General features: G+C 39.8%; 1 long non-coding RNA gene across 1 annotated transcript; it reads right to left on the bottom strand.

Moving 5' to 3' along the window:
- Positions 1-4,250: 4,250 nt before the first annotated feature.
- LOC147643647 (uncharacterized) lies at positions 4,251-5,767 on the bottom strand. The gene is made up of 2 exons (XR_015271705.1): positions 4,877-5,767; positions 4,251-4,816 (listed from the first exon to the last, which is right to left on the bottom strand). It is a non-coding gene; the product is annotated as an uncharacterized LOC147643647 (long non-coding RNA).
- Positions 5,768-6,087: the final 320 nt, after the last annotated feature.

The following is a 6,087-nucleotide window of genomic DNA, read 5'->3' on the forward strand; positions in this document are numbered from 1 at the left end:
CATTAAAATGATTACTAGGATCCTTAGCAGCTAAGACAGATTTATGAGTTATGAAATGATCCAACCAAGTTTGGTGTTCTGAAGTGTTGGCAACGCGCTATCCAAATGAATTTGTCCCGTTGCAATTATTTCGAAAAAGAGGTCAGCACCAACTAAAAGATCTATTCGTTCTGATCGGTTCAATTAAAAATCAGTGAACGATATATCTTGCTGATAATTAGTGATACGATGAGGAACGACAGTTTGCATCTCAGGATTACGCTAAAATGTTTCCTGCCTTATCAGAATTCATGGAAGATTCACCAAATTCAAATTTAACTGGTTCGCTAGGCGAGAAGTTATAAAATTTGACTGAGACGCCGAGTCATATATTGCTCGGCAAGGCATAAATTCTCCAATCCTATTTCTCACATAGATAATAGCAGTTGGAAGAAACACGTAATCAACAGGCATAATATTTGAGGGTTTGATGAATGCGATCAGGTTGTGATAATGAATGTGAAAATGATACTAATGCTAATGAAATTAATGTTGATGGCTGAAAGTTTAAAAGTTGCCCGGATGATAGTGATGAGATTAAGATGGATGGTATGGATGGGTTTTGATTAATATGCAACAATGCGTGGTGTTTTATACGACAACATCTGCAGTGCGTTGACTCGCATTGTTGCAAACTATGCCCCTGGCGCAAACAATTGATGCACAGGTGCAACTTCTATGCTTCTCTAAATCGAAGATTCGGAATCCAATTTAAAAATCGAGAGCATTTTGACAATTAATGATCCCTCGCACCACAAAATAGACAAAGCGGAAGACCTGAGTTCGTAGCAAAACCAATAAATGTATTTGAGCTATATTTATGCAAGTTTTTTCCCACCAGCTGGCCTGGTGTTCGCGTTACCAAGGCTAGACCCAAATGTTCTATCATCCTACACCTCCTTTCCAAAAACGACTATATAGACTCTGTAGCGCTTGCTCGGTATAAGATACTTTTTATTAGCGCCATCTGTTGGTCGATCATATGTCGAAAGGCGGCTTTGCCAGTGTAGCAAGCGTAAGTCGGCTAGGGCACGAAAGATCGGGTGAGAGAGCAACAGAGGCATTTGTCAACGGTCTCCCCGTTTCCCCCACTTTCACATTGGGTTACTGCCACTTTTCCGGCGTCATCTTCCAGCATTCCATTTTTGGCTGCTAAGGCGTAGTGACTATTATATTTTGGCGACTGGCGACAGAATTTCGAAAAAGTATTCGCAAGTGTTCAAAGTGCTGAGAATACAATTTTGCTTATTGGCCACTGAGCCACGAATAGAAAGGTGAGCGTACAGATAGGGAAAAGCATAGGCAGCTTGAACTTATTTATGAATTTTAAAGGCTGCAGTTTGTACCGCTCGAAGGCCCGAGGAGAGGAGAGGGGCAAGCAAGGAAACGACGCCGGCGCAGCTTCTAGGATCTTTTAAGCGCCTGGATCTAAATTTTTAGAGAAGGACTTCCCCGTCGCCCCGCTCAGCAGAGCTGGGAAAAATATTCTTTTTTTTTTATATAATTTTACGTAGGACGACCTTTGTACCCCTTTGCGAACAGCTCTAGAGAGCACAACTAAGCCAGAGAAGTCGTTAGCAGTCGTACGAGCTTTTATGCCAGAGTCGGCGTAGGCGTGGATTTCGGCGAAGCATTGCAATCAGTTTAATGTAATTCGTTCGGGCGTTTTGAGCTCGCCGCCGCGATGCGATCCCGGCCAAAGTATGTTTATTGAGCCCATGCCCCATCGCGACGAATAATTGTAAAAAAAAGGGAAATTTTTAGAGCCACATTTTGTTCCAGTGTCATTGAAGAAAAGATATGGAAAATTAGTGTAAGAAAAAAAATAGGAATTTTAATTTAGGGTAATTCGCGGAAAAATAACAAGAAAGAAAAGATAATGAAGAATGAACTCATGTATATGTAAATGGCAGTGTGCGGCAAAAAGGAATATTATTTCGTTGCATTCCTGTAAGAGTTAGTGGAAAAATCTAATTAAATAGCGCGGGCCGAATGCGTCATTTTCTGATAGTTTTCTCCCTAATTTCCTCGTAGTCTCTTTTAGGCCGTCCCCTTTGGTTGTGAATTTCTTTTTTTGGCATGTGTCATTTCCTCCCAATTTTCAGCTAGCTGCCGAGGAAAGCGCTTTCATCGGTGAAGTTAAGAAAATGGTGAGTGTATCAGCAATAATTTAAATAATTTCAAGTACACAAAAAAAATAAATAAATTGAAAAGAAAGAGAATGTCCCAAATCAGGAGCCGTTAGTGTAAAAGAAAGAAACGAAAATGTAACCGAACCAACGGCGGAAAACGAAGAGGGAAGGGGAAAAGAAAAGAACGCTGATACATAAGGCGATTGCGCTTAAGGCTAGTTATGCTAAGAGCTACTATGCTTTTTCTTATCTAATTGTTGTTTTCATCATTGCAACATGTATATTAAATTGCAGTCAGCGTAAATAATATTTTCCTTCAACTTGCCCAACATTGTTTTGCCATTATTTTTTATTAATGCCCGAAATCGAGTCGAAGGGCGCGTATTTATTTATCATTTGTAGTCTAAGTTTTAATGTTTAATTGTCTATCTACGTTTTCTATTTTAAGTAATGAATTTATATTTTTCTAGTTTTAAATAAAATTATTATAATGTTTTAAAATGTCGAGTATTGGCCGCAGCTGGCATGCGTTGTGATGTAGGGCAACACTTGTCAAATGGGTCGCTCAAGCTATATAGCTTTGAGGATGGGAGCGACCATAGGAAGGGTGGGCAAACTAGAGCCTCCAGATCACCAGGAGTGCTAAAAAAGGGCAAGTAAGCCGAAGGGAGTTCAATTTTTCCTCAACTTTTATTTATGTGTTGTCTGTTTCTCTGTCCCGGTTTAAGCTTGTTGTAGCACGCATTCATTTCTGTTTAAAATTATGCAAAGGCAACCCGAGATCCGAGCAAGATTATCACTCCCGTAGCCGACGAGCCGAAGCCGGAAAAATATCTTGCGTGCGCTCCGATCTCGAGCTAATAACTTGCCTGTAACATTCATTTTGAGTGTAGCGATTCGTTACATTTATATATTCGTTACATTTATATATTATACTAGCTGACCCGGCAAACTTCGTACTGCCTCATCCTGAAATACTGGCTATTTATAAGGTTTAAATTTGATATTCACAGACACACACTGTTAAAATACAGTCTGTTAATTAATTTAAAGCTTTCTCATAAACTATATTTTTTGTTTTGTTTTGTGGTGCGTAAATAAACAAAGAAGACGGTTTTCCGACGCGCGAACACGCGACGTATAATTGTCCATGCGCGAAACAGGGAAACTCCAAGTTGATTCCACAAACTTCTAACGACTGTCCTTGCGATTTATTTATGGTCATCGCAAAGGCCAGACGCACTGGAAATTGTAACCGTTTAAAATCGAATGGTAAGTCCGTTGGAATCATCGGTATCCGCGGGATCAAGACATCCTCTCCTTTGTATTTTCCTTTTATGATTGTCGCCTCAATGACGTTATTCATCAGTCTTTTCACAGCCAGTCTTGTTCCATTGCATAGTCGAGGTTGATTAATGTTACGCAGCATGATGACAACTGATCCCATTACATTTAGATTAGTCAATTTTAACACATTCATAATAATAATAATAATATGACACATATTCATCCTTTTTTTTCAATTATTGAGTTTATTACATTTATTTAGTTAGTGCTTCTCTGTAAACAATATTTGATGTTGTTTTATTTTGTGGCAGCAAAATAAATTGATTTTCAGGGGCTCCGACTCGCGATAGACCAACATACAGTTGACCATTAGTAAAACATTTATTTCGCAGATCGATCCCTACTAATTCGAAGGTTTGGCCTTGGGACTTGTTAATTGTTAATGCGAAAGATGTTTTTACCGGAAATTGAAGCCGTTTAAATGGGATTGGCAGATCAGTTGGGATCATCGGTATCCTCGGTATATGAGCTAGTTGACCACTTGCTGGGCCAGTGATAATAATTGCTACAATTAAATTGTCCTTTAACTCCTTAATAAGCAGCCTCCTCCCATTACACATGCTTGGAGGGTTTAAATTTCTTAAAAGCATGATTGGGATTCCGATTTTTAACGTCAATTCATGGGGTGGCAGTCCAGAAGGGTTCAACGAATTTAAAAATTCCTGTGGATAATGGACTGCATCTTCAATATTCGTTACAGTGTCGATCGATTTGTATGTTTTTGTTTGGCCGGGGACTTTTTAAACAATCAGATTATTTATTTCATTGACAGTATCATTCTTAGGTGATACTATAGCCCGAGAACACAGCCAATCGACGTCTCTTTCGTGCAAATTCTCGATATCAGGGTATACAGAATCTATTAAATTTTCCAAATTATGGAGTATTTGGCCTAGAGACTCATCCAGAAGAATGTCACAATGACCGCTTAAATTTGGAGTTGGAAAAATTCCTTCCCCAAGTTTTAGCAGTTGCTGTGGGAAATCGCTATCAGTGATTCCATGAAGATGAGCTCTCATATTTGTCCTTAATCCCAATGTCCCACATAATCAATGATGCCTCTTGTAGTAATTTACCAATAGGTCCATTTTTGCGTATTGAACATGTAGATTGTTGTTCAAGATTGACGAATAGTGGAAGTTTAAAAGTAGAATGAGCAGTTTTGCCATCCTTCAAACGAGTTGCAGCATTCATCACAGCATCCCGCAAATGGATATATTCCTCGGACCGAAATTTCGTCTGATTCAATCTAAGAGGCAGACCTGATGCATCCGGCCAATAACGACATTCGATTCGAGCTGTAATCAATAGTTGGATTATATCTGATCTTCAGCAAGCTGTAAACGCGCTTCAGCTACCCTTGCCCTGTCGCGTTATTTTGAGAGTGAATCAAATCGATCTTAATCGTTTTCTCTCAAGCCTATCTGCTCGTCTTTCTGCTGATTCTTCCTTGTGCATCTGCATTACTCTCAGCCGCTCAGTCTCTCGGATGGAGGCCCGTTCTTCGTCAGTTATATTCGTAATCTTACGTCTTTTTGCTTCTGTATTACGATGATATCTGCTCGCGTGCCTCTGTTAATAACGGGGAGAGTCTGTTGAAAATCTCCAGCAAATACAAAAGTAATCCCGCCCATGACTGCAGAGGAGTTCCTTAGATCCTGTAAGGTTCTGTTCACGGCCTCTATATGTGCTCTATGGCTCATCGTGCATTCGTCCCACATAATCAATGAGGCGTCTTGTAGTAATTTACCAATAGGTCCATTTTTGCGGATGGAACATGTAGATTGTTGTTCAAGATTGACGGATAGTGGAAGTTTAAAAGTAGAATGAGCAGTTTTGCCATCCTTCAAAAGAGTTGCAGCATTCATCACAGCATCCCGCAAATGGATATATTCCTCGGACCGAAGTTTCGTCTGATTCAATCTAAGAGGCGTGACAGTATATGCAGACCTGATGCATCCGGCCAATAACGAAATTCGATTCGAGCTGTAATCAATAGTTGGATTATATCTGATCTTCTGCAAGCTGTAAACGCGCTTCAGCTACCCTTGCCCTGTCGCGTTCATTATTTTGAGAGTGAATCAAATTGCTGCAGAACGCGACTGTCTAACTCTTAATCGTTTTCTCTCAAGCCTATCTGCTCGTCTTTCTGCTGATTCTTCTTTGTGCATCTGCATTGCTCTCAGCCGCTCAGTCTCTCGGATGGAGGCCCGTTCTTCGTCAGTTATATTCGTAATCTTACGTCTTTTTGCTTCTGTATTACGATTACGACGACCCGCACTCTACTTCTTGGGTGGCAGGACTTCGTTTCTTACTGAACCTGAACAAAAAAATAAAATTTTTATCTCCAATTCCTTATTTCAATATGTTTTGAATGTTTGACAGGAAATGCTTTGGCTGCCTGTAGAGGGCGGTAGATGACTCTCCATTTTATTTAGAAAACGTTTGTATGGGAAATAGAAAAATACTGTTTTGAGGATTTTCCCGGCAATTAATCGAATTTTTCTCACCTTTTAAACCTTCCCTAGACCTCCACGAATAATTCAAGACCAAGATAAGATAAATCCGT

The sequence above is a fragment of the Drosophila serrata genome, unplaced genomic scaffold, assembly GCF_035046125.1.
Source record: "Drosophila serrata isolate PLE 108 unplaced genomic scaffold, ASM3504612v1 contig_250, whole genome shotgun sequence".
In the NCBI taxonomy this organism is placed as follows: domain Eukaryota; kingdom Metazoa; phylum Arthropoda; class Insecta; order Diptera; family Drosophilidae; genus Drosophila; species Drosophila serrata.